Source organism: Desmodus rotundus, chromosome 2, assembly GCF_022682495.2.
Source record: "Desmodus rotundus isolate HL8 chromosome 2, HLdesRot8A.1, whole genome shotgun sequence".
Taxonomy (NCBI): Eukaryota; Metazoa; Chordata; class Mammalia; order Chiroptera; family Phyllostomidae; genus Desmodus; species Desmodus rotundus.
Window position 1 is genome coordinate 81,486,103 of NC_071388.1, and position 19,150 is coordinate 81,505,252.

The window sequence follows — 19,150 nt, forward strand, 5'->3', positions numbered from 1 at the left end:
AGGGTGTGAAGACTTATGAAGCTATTTGTAAAGACTTAAACATTAACAAGACAGATATGACACTTACCCCATCAATTGGTCACAGATATGCTTCTTAAGCATTTTCCTTGACCCACTGGCCATCTACAAAACTTTATTTTTTCCTGACCCAAACCAATTCCTCAAAGTCTACATTCTGTAGGAAAAGAAGTTGGATTAAGACTATGGCTTTCTCAGGGTTTTCTCCAGTGTTTGTTTTCTTTATTGAGGTCTCTTTTATCTACAAATTCATAGGCAGCTGTGTCAGTAAAAAACAAGCAAAGCCCAAAGTGAGATAGATGAGGGATCTTACCAGGAATTAGCGTACCTCCTTCCTCCCCACACTCCCGGTCTCAAGCTGTTTTCTAAGAGTGTCCCATTCAACAGTTTCTGGGCAACCTTTTTAAGACCACTCAAGAACGTCCTGAATTTTCCCCTTCTCTGAATTCTCGTTATATTAATAATCTACCAACTGCTATTGAGATTAGTTTGATTTATGTTCTTTCTAATCTCTCATAGGTGTATATTAAATAGTCATATAGCTCACGTTGAAATCATAAGCTCTGTGGGGCAAGGACACCCTATAATTCTCTTCTGTACCTGCTCATTGTAGGATGTAATAAATGCACTTGCATACTGTTAAGATCTGCAGAACAGAGAAAGTCTTCAAAGAAAAAGATTTACATATTCTCAGTAAATCTCACTAAGTAATGTGGGAATTTAATCCTATTAAATATCACAGCACCAGGAAAATGAAGGAAACACTTCTCAGAGTCTAACAGAATGACTGTCTTTTGAGTCTCATTCCTGAACTATATTCCTCTTGCTGTATAAGTAATAGGCACACTGTTGGGCCAGACATGATTTCCCATTTAAAAACAAATGTTCTGAATTAAGGAAAGCAAAATTAAATAAACTCTGAGAAGGGAATGAGCAATGGTAACAGGCTCAAATTTTTTTAGGGGATCCAAGCATTAATGATTCTATTATCTGCCATTTGCAGCTTTGCCAAAGGTGCTTCAGGGGTGGGGAATTTGATAAGAATTCATTCCAATTAAAGAACTTTAGAAATGGCCCTCTGCTATCACCCACTGTTTTGGATTGAAGGAAGATGAATGAAGATAACATGGTCCCAACAGTCTAACTGCAGTTTCTTTCCATTTTTGCTAAGAATTTGTAGAAAAAGTCACTTCGAATTAAAAAAATTAAGAGCTTTATTGTCAGAAAGTATCACTAATGCATATAATTACTATTTAAAATGATCGAGATGGCCTAAAGACAGACACTTTATTTTAATACTCACTATTCAATTGCATAAGTGACATTTGCTAATAACCGAAGGAAGTTACCTGCTGTGGTGGTGAGTGTCAGGGTGGGAAGTCGAGCGTTTCGACATGGGAGCCAGCGCCATGTGCAGTGCCCATAAAGACAGCAAGAATCAATAAACATGTCAATTTAAAAATGTTAAAAACCTGAAATATTCCCAGATAACTCCATTAGGAAAGACAAAATGTAATGGGCAGGAGCAGTTATTTCTCGACAGACTGCCCACTAGACTGGTTTGCAGAACTGCCACAATTCACATTTAAAAAGTTAGGAGAATCTGGGCGGAGCGAAGGTGGCAGGTAAACTAACTCTGCAAAGTGGTAGATGTGGGTAGGCTAATTGCTGATGCCCCAAGATATCCCTCAGCACCGTGCTTCCTGACTTGGTGCATTGGTTAAAAAATAAAAAATGTCAGTGTTCTTCCAGCCCTTAGAGACCTACCTTGTGTGATTAAGAAAATATTGGATAGTTTATTTTGTTGTTGGGAGAAGGAAGACAGATGACTCAGTTTTGAAGTTTAGAGCTACTCCAATATGGTATTTTGAAAATGTCATCAAGCCTACTATAAAGCTAAATCTATTCATTGTGCCGAGTGGGATTTGACGACTATACATTTCAAAAGTTGCTTAATTTTCCTGATTATGAAAGTAACAAATGTTCATCATGGAAAAGCTGAGTTGAAAAGGAAGAATAAATTAGTAGAAATCTCATCATACAAATAAAACTTTAACATTTAGAATTTTTTTTTTAACTTTTTCTGTGCAGAACTTTGTCGTACACATTGTCAATCTGTATCTTCAGTTTGGGACTTTTTTTTTTAGCTTAACCTGTGGAAACCAACTACAGTGCAGGCAAGCCTCATTTTATTGTATGCTTTGCTTTATTGCACTTTGCAGGTACTGTGTTTTCAGTATTGAAGCAAGACCTTCCACCCCCAACTTAGGTGAGTTATGGTTAGCAGTTTTTAACAATAAAGTATTTTTAAATTAAGGCATGTTGATTTTTTTAATGAATAATGCTATTGTACACTTAATAGACTATACAGTATAGTGTAAACATAACTTTCATATGCCTGGGAAACCAAAAAATTAATGTGATTTGCTTTATTGCAATATTTGCTTTATTGTGGTAGTCTCTAATTGAACCTGAAATATCTCTGAGATATACCTGTAGCCCTTCCTTATCTACAGTTTTGCTTTCCACAGTTTAAATTACTTGCAGTCAACCTCATTCCAAATATATTAAATAGGAAATTCCAGAAATAAACAGCTCGTGGGGTTTAAACTGCATGCTATTCTGAATAGCACGATGAAGTCTTGCACCATCCAGCTCCGTCCTACCCAGAATGTGAATCGCCCCTTTGTTCAGTGTATCCACACTGCATACATTACCCATCTATTAATCACTGAGTAGCCAATCAGTTATCAGATTGACTGTCGATATTTCAGTGCTTGTGTCCAAGAAACCCTTATAGCTAAAAACTGCTAACCGTAGCTGTCATAATGCCTACCTCATTTACCTCATTGCGTAGGTATTGTGTCATCTCTCGTCATCACAGGAAGGATAAGTACAGTAAATGAGATATTTTGAGAGAGAGAGACCACAGTCATATAACTTTTATTACTGTATATTATTATAATTGTTCTATTTTATTATTAGTTATTGTCAATCTCTTACTGTGCCTATGTTATAAATTGAACTTTATCACAGGTATGTATGCATGTATTGGTAAAAACATTATATATATAGGATTTGGTACTATTCTGGTTTTAGGCAACCACTGGAGTTCTTGGAATGTATCACCTGCCGATAAGAGGGGACTGACTACTATATGGGAGAAGGAAGGATTAGCTAATGGATTTAAATTATAGAGAAGACAAGGGGAGATTAGATTAAGGGTCTTCTGAATCGGAAACTGCTAGACAACTTAATGTACATAAAGCAAGGAATGCTGTGCAACCCTAATAAAGAATGTCTTTCTTTAGTATTAATATGGGACAGACTCCAGTGTATGTTGTGGATGTGAAGAGCAAGGTAAATAGTGTATTTAGCATGCTGCTAGGGCTACGAGGAATACCAGCGCGGACTGCGTACTAATATGTGAGTGATGTCCCTCTGGAATTGTGTATTGCATGGTCCTCTAGTGACATGTCCCTGGTGTTGAAAAAATTTTCGGACTGAAAAAATTTTCGGACTGTATAAATGTAACTACTGCTTAACTGCTAAGGAGTTGAAATTACATTCGGCCCTTTGAAGGCAACTGTGAGGCTGATGTGGCCCCCGGTGAAAATGAGTTTGGCACCCCTGCAGTCTAGGGTTGGAAAAGCGGGGAAATAGATTCTTCCCTGCAACCTTCAGATGGGAAAGCAGCCCTGCCAATGCCGCAGTCTTAACCCAGTGAGACCTAGTTTGGAATTTGACCTCCAGAACTACTAGATAATAAGTTTGTGTTGCTTTAAGCCACTAAGTTTGTGGTTATTTGTTAGAGAATTAATAGGAAGCAAGTACAGCAAATAACATAAAGAAGAGAAGGGGCATCCTGTGACCACTGGTCGTACAGTGGCAGCCTGGAGAGAGCCGCCCGACACGTGGCTCCTCTTCTTCAGCTCCAGTCAGCATTTCTCAGAGGGAATCAAAGTTCAGAGTTGCCGAATTTTTCCATTTTTCAAAATAAGGTGAAAATACCATGAAAGTTACTGTCTTTAATTATTTGCAACAAATTCAAATCATAAAAACGAACTCTTGTACATGTACACAAGTAGATATATATGAAGACGTTTACCACAGTATTGTTGGTGATACCCCCAAAATTTGAAACAAACTGAATATCCATTGAATATGGATAAAAATAAATAAATCTAAGTTATGATAAAAACGCACACTTCAGTCAAAAGCAATGAACTACATATTGTAAATATGTTCGGGAAAGATGTAAAACAAACTGAGACATATAGCATGACACCTCATTTATTAGCATTAAAATATACCCATAAAAGAATAAATATAGTTTAAGGGTACTTATATGTACACGAATAAAGAGAGGACTGTGACCAAGGATCATAGCTGAGTGGCTGCAAAAAGCCAGCGTTCAGAAGATTGAAGAGGGAATTTGCAAGGACTGATGGCGGTCACGTGCTGTGGACCGAGGGTCAGGTTAGACTCGTGTGTTTCCACTGGGAGCCCAAAGATAGAAAGGACACAGTCTATCCCCTTAACATTTTTTTATGGGGAATTGGGGAAGAAAAATGTGTAAGTGAGGCAGAATTTGAAGAAAAATACAGTTACAAAAAATGAACATTCATTCATTTACTCATTTATTTATTTATTCTCCATTTCCTCAAATATTTACTAAACACCTGCTGTACTCCCAGCCGTTCGCTTATCTGCAGTGTGTCTGTGCAGTAGAGGATTCCGTTGGAAGAATACTAAGAGCCGTGAAATTTTATTTTTCAGTCCCAGCCAGCCTCCACCCTAAGAGAAGGTCCTACTCGTGGCACAAATTAGCCCCTGTGAGTCTTGGGTTCATCATTGGCCCAAAGGGTGTGACTCCCATTCTAACTCCATGTAGGAAGGATTGTTGTAAGAAAATAAGTGGAAGAGCTCTTGTGAAGTAGGAAGCATTGCATAGATGAGAGGCCCCTGTATAGGGCTTCATTCCTCCTTTTGGCCTGGTGCTGCCCACTCTTCTCTAAATTGCCACTGCCTGTATCTGGCCCAGGGCCACAATGCTGGTGCCCAAGTCATTGGCATGGACACAGTCTCCTCGCCCCATTGGTAAGTCTCATTGTCCCACTTCCCGTCAATCTGGTTTGTGATTTAAGCAAGGAAGATATTCATAAAATGTCTCTTTTATCACTAAGCCATAAACTCACAAGAGAAGGGATTTAGATGTCTCCTTCAATCTTACGCACATAGTGAGAATCCCAAAAGGCTTGTCTTGGAAATTTCCTATTTATATCTGTTTCCAATCATTCCATTACCTTTTTCTCAATTGCCTGCTGTGGTGAGGATGTGGTCATAGTTTCCTTTTGTTCCAGACAATTCCTTTATCCATGTTTCACCAACTGAAATGATCTTCTCCCCTACAGGCAGTTATGAAGATTCATTTGTGGGAAAAACTTGCCTGGAATAGAAATATTCATGCCATGATGTTTCCTGGAAAAAATTTATTCCTGATAATAGTCTTCAGAGTGTCTGCCTAATTCTCACTGATACACATCTGTTCCATAAAAAGACATCTCTTTGGACTCAGTGGGATTTTAGAACAACTCATCAAAGAGAGTATGGAAATCAGGTTGGAGGCAAATTTTCACTTTGGAGTCAAATACCTCTATCAAATAAAACAATCCATATGTTCAAATTTATTAGCTCCCATTGACAATTTAAAACTATAAGCTTCCAATGAAATCAAATATTTGCCTAAAAGATATGAAGAGACAGCTCTGTTTCATGGTTGTAGCTCCTGAGCATTTGGGGCGTTACAGCAATGCATGATTAGAGGAGGCCGTGAGCTATAAACGGAAGCTCTTTCCTGGCGAGAACGCATTTTGCAGTAACTCCCATTCAGCCGAGATTCTCAGCAAAGCAAGAAAGAGTTGAATTCCTCGTATTTACTTTTTATTGTTTGAAAATTGCTATTGCATTGCAAGTGTTATAGATGTTTGGGAAAGAAGGATGGGACATTATCAGAAACATCTCTGGGGCATAATTCAGCAACACTAGTAGGAGATTGGAGAAATGGCTTCATACTGAAAAAGCAATGTCTGAGAAATATTATCAGTAACTTGCTACTAAAACTAAATGCTGGACTGATTAAAATCAGTGGGAGTTTGGCTACATAAAAACAGCATTATTAGAACTTGTAGAAAGAAGGGAAACGGGAAATAGCTGTATTGGTAAGGTAGGTTGTACTGGGGTAAGGAACATATTCTGGAGAACTTATGAAAGGGTGAAAAAAGCTTTAAGAGGCCTCTTGCACAGTTATTTCATCAATTTATTTTTCTAAAGGACTCAAGGTGCTTTACAAAGTGTAAACATGACTCCTGGACTTCTGGGACTTATGCAGGTGGGGAAATATAAAGAAGAGAATTGTAATCAACTCACTAAAGTGCTGACTCTCCTATGGACGTAGACACTTGAAAGTGAAATTAGGACTTGAATCCAGATTTATTTTTCATAAAAACTCTTTCATTGCCAATTGTGATACTTGAAATATTTTTTGTACAAACTGAGAACTAACTTTATAGAACATTTTAATTATAGCCATAATGGTCTTCTTTTGTTTGTTCTGACAAAAATTATTTTTATCCAAAAAGAATAGAAAAAAAAGAAATTAACCTCAGTGATTAAGGCAATAAAACATTTAATTTTTGAGATCATATCTTTTAGAATCTGGTTTAATTAAAACATATTTTCATTCCTCACATTAGTTTTTTAATGATAAAAAAGTAAATCATTCACATAGTAAAAACTTCATATACTATGTGAGTAGTTTAAAATGAAAAGTAAAAATATATTTTTCTCAGACTCTAATACCCTAGAGTTTAACAATTAGCTTTCTTTTATATGCTCCTATAAGATCATTTTACTGTGTGTATGCAAAAATTATATAGCATACATCCCAAACTCCTTTGATTATACAAATTGGTTGCTGACATGGATACTGTTTTATATTATACCTTGACTTTTTTACTTACCAGAATATCTCAGTCACTTATCTTTCCAAATCAGTACCTTTAGACTTATCTCTTTTTCAATGGTGGTAGGTTATTTGATTTTGAGTTTTCACTCTGATTATTTTTTTAAAGGTTTTATGTTATTTATTTTTTAGAGTTAGGGGAAGAGAGAGAGAAAGAGAGGGAGAGAAACATCAGTGTGTGGTTGCCTCTTGCCCGCCCCCTACTGGGGACCTGGATGGCAACTCAGGCATGTGCCTTGACTGGGAATTGAACCAGCGACCCTTTGGTTCGCAGGCCAGGACTCAATCCTCTGAGCCACACCAGCCAGGGCTTTTTATTCTAATTATTGAACCAGTTTTTTCTGAGAAATATTTATGTTGTTTCTGTTGTCATGTGTGTTTTTTGTGTGTATGTGTACACACATGCATGCATGTTAAAACAAACAATACTACAATCGATCTCCCTGTATATGTGTTTGCACACTCATGTGAGTATAACTGAAAGAAAAATTCCTACAAACAGTTTTTCTTGGCCAGATGAAGAATGTGCGTATTACACTTTGCCACATATTTTCAAATTGTCCTTGCAGAGGTGTATCAGCTTTTCCTGTATAACAAAAGTGCAAGAAACGAACTGTCTGCTAATACGCTCAGTGGAATGGTGTATTATCAAATTACATGATAGAGAGCAACGGTGTTCCATCTCTGTATTTGTATGTCTTTAAGAAACAGTGAGACGAGGGCTTTGTTCTGTGTTTTCATTTATGTTTTTTTTTCCCTGAAATGCTAGTTCATATCCTTGGACTAGTTTACTAATAAAGGACTAATTTACTAGTAGATTACTATTTCTAACTGATTTTGTCATACCTTTTATATATTAAGGAAATTATTCATCATCCTCTCATATTTCAAAAATACCTAATTTGTTCTTTGCATTTTGACTTTATAATATTTTTTGCACATTGAGTTAAAATGCTTTATATACCAACTTTGATCAAATTCTTCATTTAGAATTTCTGGAGTTTGATGTTTAGGAAACCTTTTCTCATTCTAAGTTTATAAAAAATATTCACTCACATTTTATTATAGTTCTTTTACCTTTTAATTCTTTTACATTTAAATCTTTGATCCATCTTGAATATATATTGTAGTAAGGAATCAGGTAGGAAATTATTTTAATTTTTTTCCAGATGGCTAGTTGTTGTCTTAGCTTACTTATCGAAGGGTGAAACAGATAGTAATACAACAGTAGGAGACTTTAATACGCCACTTTCAACAATGGATAGATTATTCAGACATAAAGTAGTGGTTATTTTTCTTACTCACTACTTCAGATTTATCAGTCCTTAATTAAACAGAGAATAAAAAGAGGAAAATTTTAATTATAGTTTGGTAAAGTCTCCAGGGTAGATGACATTTCTCACAGTACCCCTGCTTGCCCATTACTGAAGTACAAGTAGACTCTGGACCCAGATGGTGACATAGGAAGCTCCCAAATTTCCTTTCTCCAATGACACAACTTTTCAGGCTGCCACATGGGCAATAGGTTCCCTGAATCACTTAGCTCTGAAAGCCAGTGGGGCTTGTGTTCATGCATTCCACAGGAACAAGGCAATCAAAAGAATGGTGGTTAGCAGATGTGCAAACACTTGCTGCGTCTGTTCCCTCAGGGCTCAGTGCAGAGGGGGTGGGCAAAAATGCCCATTGTTTTTTTGCGAATATACCAATATTCCAATGCATATTGTGAATATACAATATAAAAATTTAAATTTTGATATCAAAAACATAAAATGCAGAAGGGGGGAGTGCAAAAATGTAAAGCTTTTCTATGCATTCACAGTTAAGTTGTTATCAGTTTTAAACAGACTTTTATAACTATCAGATGTTTTATGTAAGTTTCATTGTAATCAAAAAGCATAAACCTACAGTTGATACACAAAAGATAAGGGAATCAAAGCATACTACTAAAGGAAGTCATCAAATCACAAAGGAAGAGCAAAAACAGGGAAAAAGGAACAGAGGTACTACAGAATAGTGAGGAAACAATGAACAAAATGGCAATGGTCAGTCCATATCTCTCAATAGTTACTTTAAAAGTAAATGAACTAAATTCTTCTATCTAAAGACAAGAGTGGAAGAATGGGTAAATAAAAAAGACCGAACCCTATGTTGCTTGTAAGAGACTCAATTCAGCTTTAAGGATACACAAAGTGAAGGGATGGAAAAAGATTCCATAAAAATGGACATCATAAAAAGCAGAAATAGCCATTTGTATCAGACAAAATAGACTTTAAAACAAAGACTGTAATGAGAGAAAGATACAATAATTAAGGAGTTAATTGATCAATAGGATATAACATTTATAAATATTTATATACCCCACACTGGAGCACCTCAACATAGAGAGCAAATGTTACCAGATTTGAAGGGTGAAATACATAGTAATACAACAATGGTAGGAGACTTTAATACCCCACTTTCAACAATGGACAGAAACTCAGCATGGAAACTTTGGACTTAGGCTGCACACTAGACCACGTGGTCCTAACAAACACGTACAGACATACACGTTCCACCCAACAGCAGGAGAATACACACTTTTCTCAAGTGCATGTAGAATAGTCTCCAGGAAAAATGATATGTTAGGCCTCAGAACAAGTCTTAATAAATTTAAGAAGACTGAAATCACAGTAAGCATTGTTTCAGAGCACAATACTATAAAACTAGAAATCAATGATAAGTGGTGAACTGGAAAATTCACAAATAGGTGAAGATTAAACAACATACTTCTGAACAACCAATGGATCGAAGAAGGAATCAAAGGGGAAATAAAAATATCTTTTGATAAATGAAAATGGAAATAATTTACCAAAATGTGTCCTCTGTAATGAAACAGTACCAAGAGGGAAATTTATAATGATAAACAGCTACCTTAAGAAAAAAGATAAACCTCAAATAAACAACCTAATTTCACACCTTAAGAAACTAGAAAAGGAAGAACAAACTAAGTCCAAAGTTAGTAGGAGGAAGGAAATAAAGATCAGAGCAGGTGCACATGAAACAGAGACTGAAACACATACAGTGATACCCTTACTAGTGATATGTGCCTATCGTACTTTGGAGAAGGCACTTTGGACATTGTGGAGAGGAAATAGAAAATATTGTTTCTATTGAGACACAATAGAAGTCTCACATTCTATTGTGAGGAGCTTACAATAGAAGCTTACATTCCATAGTGTGAAAGGTAGAATAATGGCTCCCTCACAAATTTTCAGGGCCTGATACCCTGGAATCTGTTGCTGAGCTGACTTACACAGCAAAATTCATTTTTAAATGTGATTAAAGGCAAGGTCTTTGAGATGGAGAAATGAACCTAGACCATCCGGGTGGGTCCAATGAGTCCTTAAAAGTGAAGAACCTTTCCTGGCTTTGGTCAGAGAAAGATGTAATGAGGGAATAAGGGTCAGAGAGATGTGATATTTCTGGCTTTGAAGATGGAGAAAAGGACTCATAAGCCAAGGAATGTAAGTGGCCCCTAGAAACTGGAAAAGGCAAGGAAATGGATTCTCCCCTACAACTTCTAAAAATGAATGCCATCCTGCTGATTTATTTTTAGCCCAGTGAGACCCTAGGCTCCAGACCTATAAAACTGGTGAATAATAAATTTGTGTTGTTTTAAGCCACTACATTTATGATAATTTGTTATGACAGCAGTAGAGAACTATACCTATAGGAACAAGGAGTTATATATATTAGACTTTTAGCCCCAAAATATGTCACTTTGCATATTTTTCCAATTCAACTTTGACAATTTGAAGCAAAATATGGGAAGTGCCATAGAGACATGACCAAAGCTCTCTAAGAGTTGAGGGCAAAAGAGGGATGAAGGAGGACTTCAAGAAAGAGGGGGTATTTAACCTGGGTTTTTGAGGTTGTACCTCAATAGAAATTCAAGAAGTACCAAATCATTGATTTGAGTCCTGGTTTCCTTCCTGTCACTGTTGGTTCCATGAATATTTTGCTTTATTTCATTTTGGGTATCTTTCATTTGTTCTTTCATTTTTCGATCAAGCTCAATCAGTTCTGTGAGCATATTGATTACCAGGGCTTTAAATTCTCTATCAGACAGGTTGGCTGTCTCCTCATCGCTTAGCTCTCTTTCTGGAGTTTTGCTCTATTCTTTCTTTTGGGCCCTGTTTCTTTGTCTCAGAGCACTTAAAAGCAGCACGAGGAAAGGATAGAGTTCCCATGAGACTATCAGCTGATTTCTCAAAAGAAACCTTGCAGGCAAGAAGGGGTCAGAAAGAAGTATTTGAAGTCATAAAGGGCAAGGAACTACATTCAAGATTTCTCTATCCAGATAAAGTGCTTCCCAGATAAGGTAAAGTTAAAGGAGTTCATTATCACCAAGCCTTTATTATATGAAGTGTTAAAGGGACTTATCTAAGAAATTGAAGAAGATCAAAAACTATGAACAGTAAAATGACAACAAACTCACAACTATCAACAAATGAACCTAAAAAAAAGAAAAACAACAAAAACAAAAACTAAGCAAACAACTAGAACAGGAACAGAATCAGAGAAATGGAGATCACACGGAGGGTTTTCAGTGGGGAGGGGGAGGGGAGGAATAGGGGGGAAAAGATGGAATAAGAAGCATAATTGGTAGGCATAAAATAGATGGGGAGAGGTTAAGAATGGTATAGGAAACAGAATTCAAAGAGCTTCTATGTACAACCCATGGACATGAACTAACTGGGGTGGGGGGATGCTGGAGGGTTAGGGGGTCCAGGGTGGAGGGAGGATAAAGAGGGAAAAATTGGGAAAATTGTAATAGTGTAATCAATAAAATATACAAAAACAAGAAATTCATAAAGTAGAGATGGGGAAGACAAATTACAGCAGAAGGAATGGGATTAACGAGGCAAGCAAGTGTGACAATATGTATTATGTTTGGGGTATAAATTGATTAATAGGTGGTGTGGTATGGATAGTTAGGTAAACATTGCTACAATATTTCTATTTTTATTGAATATTTTTATTGGATCACAAATTTATAAAATATTCAGAAACCAATGTAGTAGCTTATGTTGGAACGAGATTGTGAAGTCTTGAATATTAGGCACAGTCTATTATTTTTATTTAACATAGATTAAAAACTTGTTGCTTTTTGAACTATGAAAGCATTGGTCAAAGCTTACTTTAAAAAGGAGAACTGGCTGGGAAGAAAGAGGAGAAAGGTTAATTGGCAGGAGAAGAGTTAGGAGGCCACTGGGCTGTCTTGATGAGGTACTAGCATCCATCTGAATAAAACGCAGCACGGATGCCAGTCAAGTTTTGCACCCATTTTCTGTAATCTTTCTTTCAAGAAATGCTACTTCATGGTCAAGTTCTCCTATCTTGTGAACCTCTGGGTAAATGTGAACTGCAAGGCAAATGGGCTCAACATAAAATTATTTTTCAAGCCATTTAACTAAGTTGAAACACATTTCTTCAATGACTGGCAAATGAATTGGTAACTCTCTTTCCCCAATGCTTTTCTTGGTCAGACCAGAGTAGAATTTAGGAAAATCCCCTAAAATTTCCACCTTCTTTGCTTGGATCACAATCCCTGGGATGGTTGGACTTCCACTCCAGGAGATACATTACCTTAAAACTTAGATGCCGCCTGCCTCAGCTGTGAGCAACTTGTACTTCAAACATCTCAAAAACTTGTTAGTTATTCCAGGAGGGGTAGAAATAATTTCCCTGAGTTTGCTTTTCCTCTCCGTACCTTTCTTTTTACCAACCGTGTCCCGTTTTCTGTGGAGTTCTTTCTTCTACAGCCATTTTTACAGACTCCTTTCTTTAAACTATTTCTCACAAGGAACAGACGTCAGCTTTATTTTTAAGGTATCATTACAGAGGGAAACAATGGAAAGGTGATAGCATTGGTGATTGATTGGACTAGGTTGAGGAGGAGGAAAGGAATAAATGGGTGACAAGATGTTTGGGATATTTCAGCCTGGGGGCCTGGGAGAATGTAATTCATTAACAGGTAATGAAAAGACAAGACAAACTACCCAGGATGGTCAGGGTCTGATTTTTGAACATGTTAAATTTAAGGCTTTAAAGTGGAACCGTATAGCAGACATTTGGAAACAGCAGTCTGCCCTTGCAGAGATAGTGAGTCTATGGTAAAATTTGCTGGCAGACATATAGGGAAGATAATTTTGAAAGAATATGTAGAGAAGAAGAGAGGGCAACAGACAGAAAAAGTCATGGACATGTTGCCTTTTTGTTATCTTTAACATTCTTCCTCTGCTTCTATTGCTAAGAAGTCTGGTCGACTCCTTGAGGGTGTCCAACTTTTAGCAACTGGAAGTCACTGTTCCGTTTTTTTCTTTCTTCAAGTTATAAGAGAAAGTTTATTTAGAAAGTTACAGAGGTAGTGGAAGAGAGCCACCTGGGCTGTGCAGGCTCAGGAAACAAGTTACAGAAGCAAAAGAAGGGCCCTTGGGGAGAGAAAGGCAAAGGTAACACACCTGGGCAGGGGGAAGAAGAGTAGGAAGAGAAAGGCACCAGCTTGCTCCCAGGAGGGAGAGTGCCTGGAAGTTACTGTTCTTAATCTTGGACCCACTTTTCTTCTCCTTAGCTTACGTTATGGGGATTTAGCAAACCTTTTCTCTAGTGGCCTACCTCATTCAGGGCCATTTAACCACTAGAAATAAAAGCCCCCAACCTGAGCTGGTATCTCAGGTATCATCATAGCAAAGTTTCTCCTGGTTAATCCAGAGAGGGAAAACCCAAGTGTTCTTTTCCCTTCCGAGTCTATGGCAATGAGCAGTAATGAAAGTGTAGTCTTTGTGAATGAAAAAAATGTTCTATACTCCTATTGGTATGCTCTGGGAATACTTCAGTGCTTCCAAATAGCTTTTGCTCTAATATATTTCTTTATAGTAATGGCTATCTCAGCTGCACCCATGTGAAAAGCTTTTAATTTGGTTAAATTTATGCTAGGAGCTGTTGGAAACTCAAGCCTTGTGGGGGTTCCTCCCCTCCTCTCATTGTAATTCTCATGTGAATTTCTCCCCTGCAAAGTTATGCAGCTCTCCATCTGGCCATATTCATGAGCCATCTTCTCATAGAACTTTGATAAAATGCATCAGCTTTCTTAGAATTAGATTAGCATCTTGATCTGAAAGCTTTCTAGGCTCTTCCCGCTGACAAGAGATGAAAGCCTCATAAATAAAAATGCTGCTTTGTTTGCTTCTATGTTGTGGAAGAGGAAGACAATTAGATCTAAACATCTTTTTATTCAATATTACAGATATTCTCCCTTTCCATGGCTTGGTACTAATGCCCTTTCTTCGAGTGTTATCTGCTGTGAAGATTGTATAATAGCGCTAGAAAGTTAAACGGCACCCTTCAAACTAGCATTTGCTTCTTCTAACTATGTCAGAAATCTTCTCAGTAGAGAATGTGGGTTCTTTGTGCTTCATTACTGATTACTATCATTCTGAAGAAGGCAGTAATAAATGTATTTCCTCATAATTTTATGTCCCCAAAAAGTCAATAATAATTGACAGTCTGTATGGAATTAAATACATTAATAAAGTCTGCATATGTTAGACTGGAAGTAGATACTTAAATCTTTGTCTTTATTTAGCATAGGTTAACCACTTAAAGGTGATATCTAAGCGCTACAGCAATTCAGGGATACAAGTTTCAGATTTAGGCTCCACTTGACTTGAGATATAACTGAATAACATTATGAGATGGGACTTGGCTTGATTGTATCAATATCATAGTCTTTGTGATTATTCTACTTTACATTAAAATTATTTGGGGGCAGGTGACCTTGTTATTAGTATAACCATAATAAAGTTATTGGTTGTAATAATTTATATTATTTAACAATAAGGTGTGTTAGGACCTGGAAGAGGACTGGCCACAACACTTAAGAAATATCAGAGTCAGTGTCTGAGATTTCCGAAGAGAAAGAGAGGCGTGTAGAACACAACAACAGTCTGAAAAATGTCAAAGAGAAGAGTAGTAGATTTTGGCTGAGTGTGTTCCTCCCTGGTCCCTTGAAAAGTAGCTATAATGGGGATGCAGACAGCTTAGTACTAATCAGACCAGTTCACGAAAGAGCTGATGGGGAGCATGTGGAAATGGTGCTGGAAATAACTTTGTGTCATTGAAGCATACTCAAATTTCTGACCTTGGGATAATATGAAATTCTAAGTTTTTCAGTAAGTAGAGTTCAAATATGATATTTGCTTCATTTACATTCTCAAGACTAATGCCCATTTCAAGCTACTTTTTACCTTTTAATAACTCCCATTTATCTTCCCCACCCTTGTAAATAATTTTTTAAACAAATTTTAACAGGAATTATGTTATTTCTAAATAGAAAATTTTATAATGTATATATAGATACACATACATACTTTTTAAAGTTTAACTCTGTGTCAGGGAAAAACAATTGCCTAAAGGAAGTGGATAAAATTTCAGGCCATTGTGACCAACAATTTACGCCTCATTATGCTGCCTAGTGGTAGAAAACCAGGAGTGACTTTGTTCAAAATACTAGCTATGACTTCAGAAAACTGTCAGTCTCATCATGCTTTTGATATGGGAAAGGATCCTAACTGCTACAGAAATAAAAGGAAATGGACAGGAACCATATGGAACCTCATGCATTTGCTGCCAAGAAGTTGTCTTCCTTTTTTAAAACTAGTGGTGTCAAGATATATAGGGGAATGTGGTCCGTTCTGTACACGGGTGCGTTTGATTGCGTGGCATGTATTGGAAAGATAGAGTGAGATATTTGATTTTAAGAAATTATTTAAATGTGCTGGTGGTGTATGCAATTATCCCAAATGGACTTGATCGTAGGATTTTTTACTTCCTATTGGTTAGCTTTAGATTTTTATTTATAGTCATACTTCAAGTTGGCCTTTTATTTGTTCACTTTTATAGACTGCGTGAGTGAATGTTTGTATGTTTATGTATATGTGAAAGGAGTTTTTGTTTAAAGTGGAGAATGTAAAGTGATTTTATATTTTGTAAGATATTTAAAATATATATGAAATTAAGGTGAAATAACTTGGCCTTAGTAACTTATAGTGGCTTGAGATCACATCATGAAACTGAATAGGAGAATAAATTTAAGTTTTATTAAATTTAGCATGCCAACTCCTGACACAAAAATTACAGATTGAGGAATAAATGGGTAATAGCTCCATGTGAGATCCTGGTGTTCGTAATGGAATAAGGTTGTGGAGGATGAACTCTGGGCACAGGGCTCAGTTTTAGCTCTGAGGAAGGTAGATCTTCTTGTGTTAGAAAATGGAGACTGAAAAGAAGTTATTGAGCAAACTAACAGTTTTCCTTAGAAACAGAAGATATGATTAGCAGTTATCTGACCTACTTTACATATTTGTTTGGTAATTTGTCATCATTGTGTTTTTATTTATATATTTTTCTTATTTTATTTTATTTTTTCCACATTTTATTGTCGTTCAAGTACAGTTGTCTCCGTTTTCCCCCCACAACTCTCCCCTACCCCAACCATCCCCACTTCCCACCCTTGCTCCTACCTTCCTTTGGTTTTGTCCATGTGTCCTTTATACATGTTCCTGATTTTTATTTTTACAGGAAATGCATTTATCATAACTGTACAGCTATGGTTCAGGTTGGAGACTGCATAAGTCTATGGAGAAGTGACAGAAGGTCTTAGTCAGTGAAGGGAAGTCTGGACATCCTTTCAAGAAATAGAATCACTTTTGCACAGCAGAAAAAAAATGAACAATAAAATGAAAATGGAACTCAACTGAATGGGAGAACATATTTGCCGCTAGTACATCTGATAAAGGGTTTATCTCCAAAATATACAAAGAACTTACACAACTCAACACTAGGGGGACAAACAACCCAATTAAAAAATGGGCAAAGGACCTGAATAGACATTTCTCCAAAGAGGACATACACATGGCCAATAGGCATGAAAATATGTTCAATGTCGCTAATCATCAGAGCAAATTAAAACCACAATGAGGTATCACCTCATATCTGTCTATTGGCTACCATTAATAAATGCTGGAGAAGATGAGAAAAGGAAGCCCTCCTTCACTGTTGCTGGGAAAGCAGACTGGTGCAGCCATTGTGCAAAACATTATGGAGTTTGCTCAAAAAATTAAAAATGGAACTGCCTTTTGATCCAGCAATCCTACTTCTGGGACTATATCCTAAGAATCTCAAAACACCGATCAGAAAGAATATATGCACCTCTATATTCATAGCACTGTTATTTACAATAGTCAAGATCTGGAAACAGCCCAAGTGTCCATCAACAGATGAGTGGATAAAAAAGATGTGGTACGTTTACACGATGAATACTACATGGTTGTAAAGAGGAAAGAACTCTTACCCTTTGTAACAGCATGGATGGACCTGGAGAATGTTATTCTAAGGGAAATAAGCCAGTCAGAGAAAGACAAATACCATATGACCTCACTCATTTGTGGAATCTAATGAACAAAAAAACTGAAGAACAAAATAAAACTAGAGGCATGGCTACTTAGAACAGACTGACAGATCTCAGAGGGGTAAGAGGAGGAATGGAAGATATTAGCCAAAGATCATACAAGGCGAATGCAGAAAAAAGTCCAATAATTGTTAATATAATGAGAACAGTTTGTATGACATTGGTATAGCCTGGCAGTCAAGGAGAGTGAACTGGGATGCACATGCATGAACAATGATGACTTCGCTATACTAGTCAGTGGGGGCAGTAGATGCTGTTGAGTGTACTGCGTGGTCATCACATTCAAAATGAGTGAGTAGAGCAATGAATTTGCATCAAATTTTGCACTAAGTTTGAATATTCCTGTGCAGAATCTATTCGGATGATTCAGAAGGCCACAACTATGGGCAACTGGTGATTGGCAGCTTCATCATGACAATGCACCCACTCATGCATCATGCATCATGCGGAGTTTTTTGGTGAAACATCAAATCACCCAGGTGACTCAGCCTCTCTACAGCCCAGATTTGGCATTTTTTGACTTCTGGCTTTTCCCAAAACTAAAAGCACCTTTGAAAGGGAAGACATTTCAGACCATCAGTGAGGCTCAGGAAAATACGACAGGGCAGCTGATGGCAATTTGGGAGAACTGTGTGAAGTCCCAAAGTGTGTCTCACTTTGAAGGAGACTGAGATGTCATTGTCCTATGTACAATGTTTCTTGTATCTTCTTAGTAAATGTCTCTATTTTGCATAGTGTGTGGCTGGATACTTTCTGGACAGACCCCCCTATATACATATTTGCATAGCCCATGGGCACATAGAACAATGTGTTGAAGGTGGGGGCTAGGGGTTGAGTGGAGGGGGAAAAGGGTGGGAAAATGAGGGATATCTGGAATAGTGTCAACAATAAAAAATTAAAAAGGAAATAGAACTAGATGGATTACTAATGCATAGTAGAGGAAAAAGAAACACAACTTTAATTTTGCAGGGTGGCCTACATATTTTGCTTGGAAGCTTGAATTCTGTTAACACCTGTCTGGGACCATCCTGCTGCACTGGCCCTTCCACTGTCACTTTGACTTCTTAGGTCTTCAGGGATTTATCACCCATTTCAATGGCATTATTCTTTTTTGTAGTAATCCTTGCTCTTCTTTTCATCAAACAGATGAAAGATGGCCACCCTCCTCCTGTGTCTTAGTACTTTCTTTAGTCTAGTCATGGGCCTCATTCTTTGTTTCTTATTGAGTCCCTGTGTTGAAACTCCTTCATTGAGCTCACTCTCTCAGTTTCTCATAACCTTTTATGGGTATGTGGATCATCGTAAGATCCCTTGATCAACACTATATAATTCAGCAGCCTACGTCATCTCTTGCAGTATGTATGTAGCTGCAGATGACCCCAAATGGTATGGAACACCTGGATGCCCTCTTACCTTACACTGAGTTCCCTACCCATCACATTAGACCTACTGGCAATAAATATGTGGTAGATTGGTTCTTCGTGGTGCCTGTGGGTAGGCCTTCCACTATACTGACAGAAAAATGAGATGCTAAAATGACTGAGTGGTAGGTTTGCTGTGCTAATTTTTTTCCAAGTCAAATTCTCTTATTCTCTCTC

At 37.2% G+C, this 19,150-nt stretch overlaps 1 protein-coding gene across 3 annotated transcripts in view; it reads left to right on the plus strand.

Moving 5' to 3' along the window:
- ZPLD1 (zona pellucida like domain containing 1) overlaps positions 1-19,150 on the plus strand; it is a 276,647-nt gene that overhangs the window by 69,086 nt on the left and 188,411 nt on the right. Inside the window, exon 1 of one of the 3 annotated variants that reach the window (XM_053918320.2) lies at positions 2,240-2,287. The exons of 1 other annotated variant lie outside the window; for it this stretch is intronic. The gene's annotated coding sequence lies outside the window, so the exon portion shown is untranslated. Of the gene's footprint in view, positions 1-2,239; positions 2,288-19,150 lie in introns of those variants that run through there. One more of the 3 variants, XM_053918322.2, reaches the window with a different exon arrangement.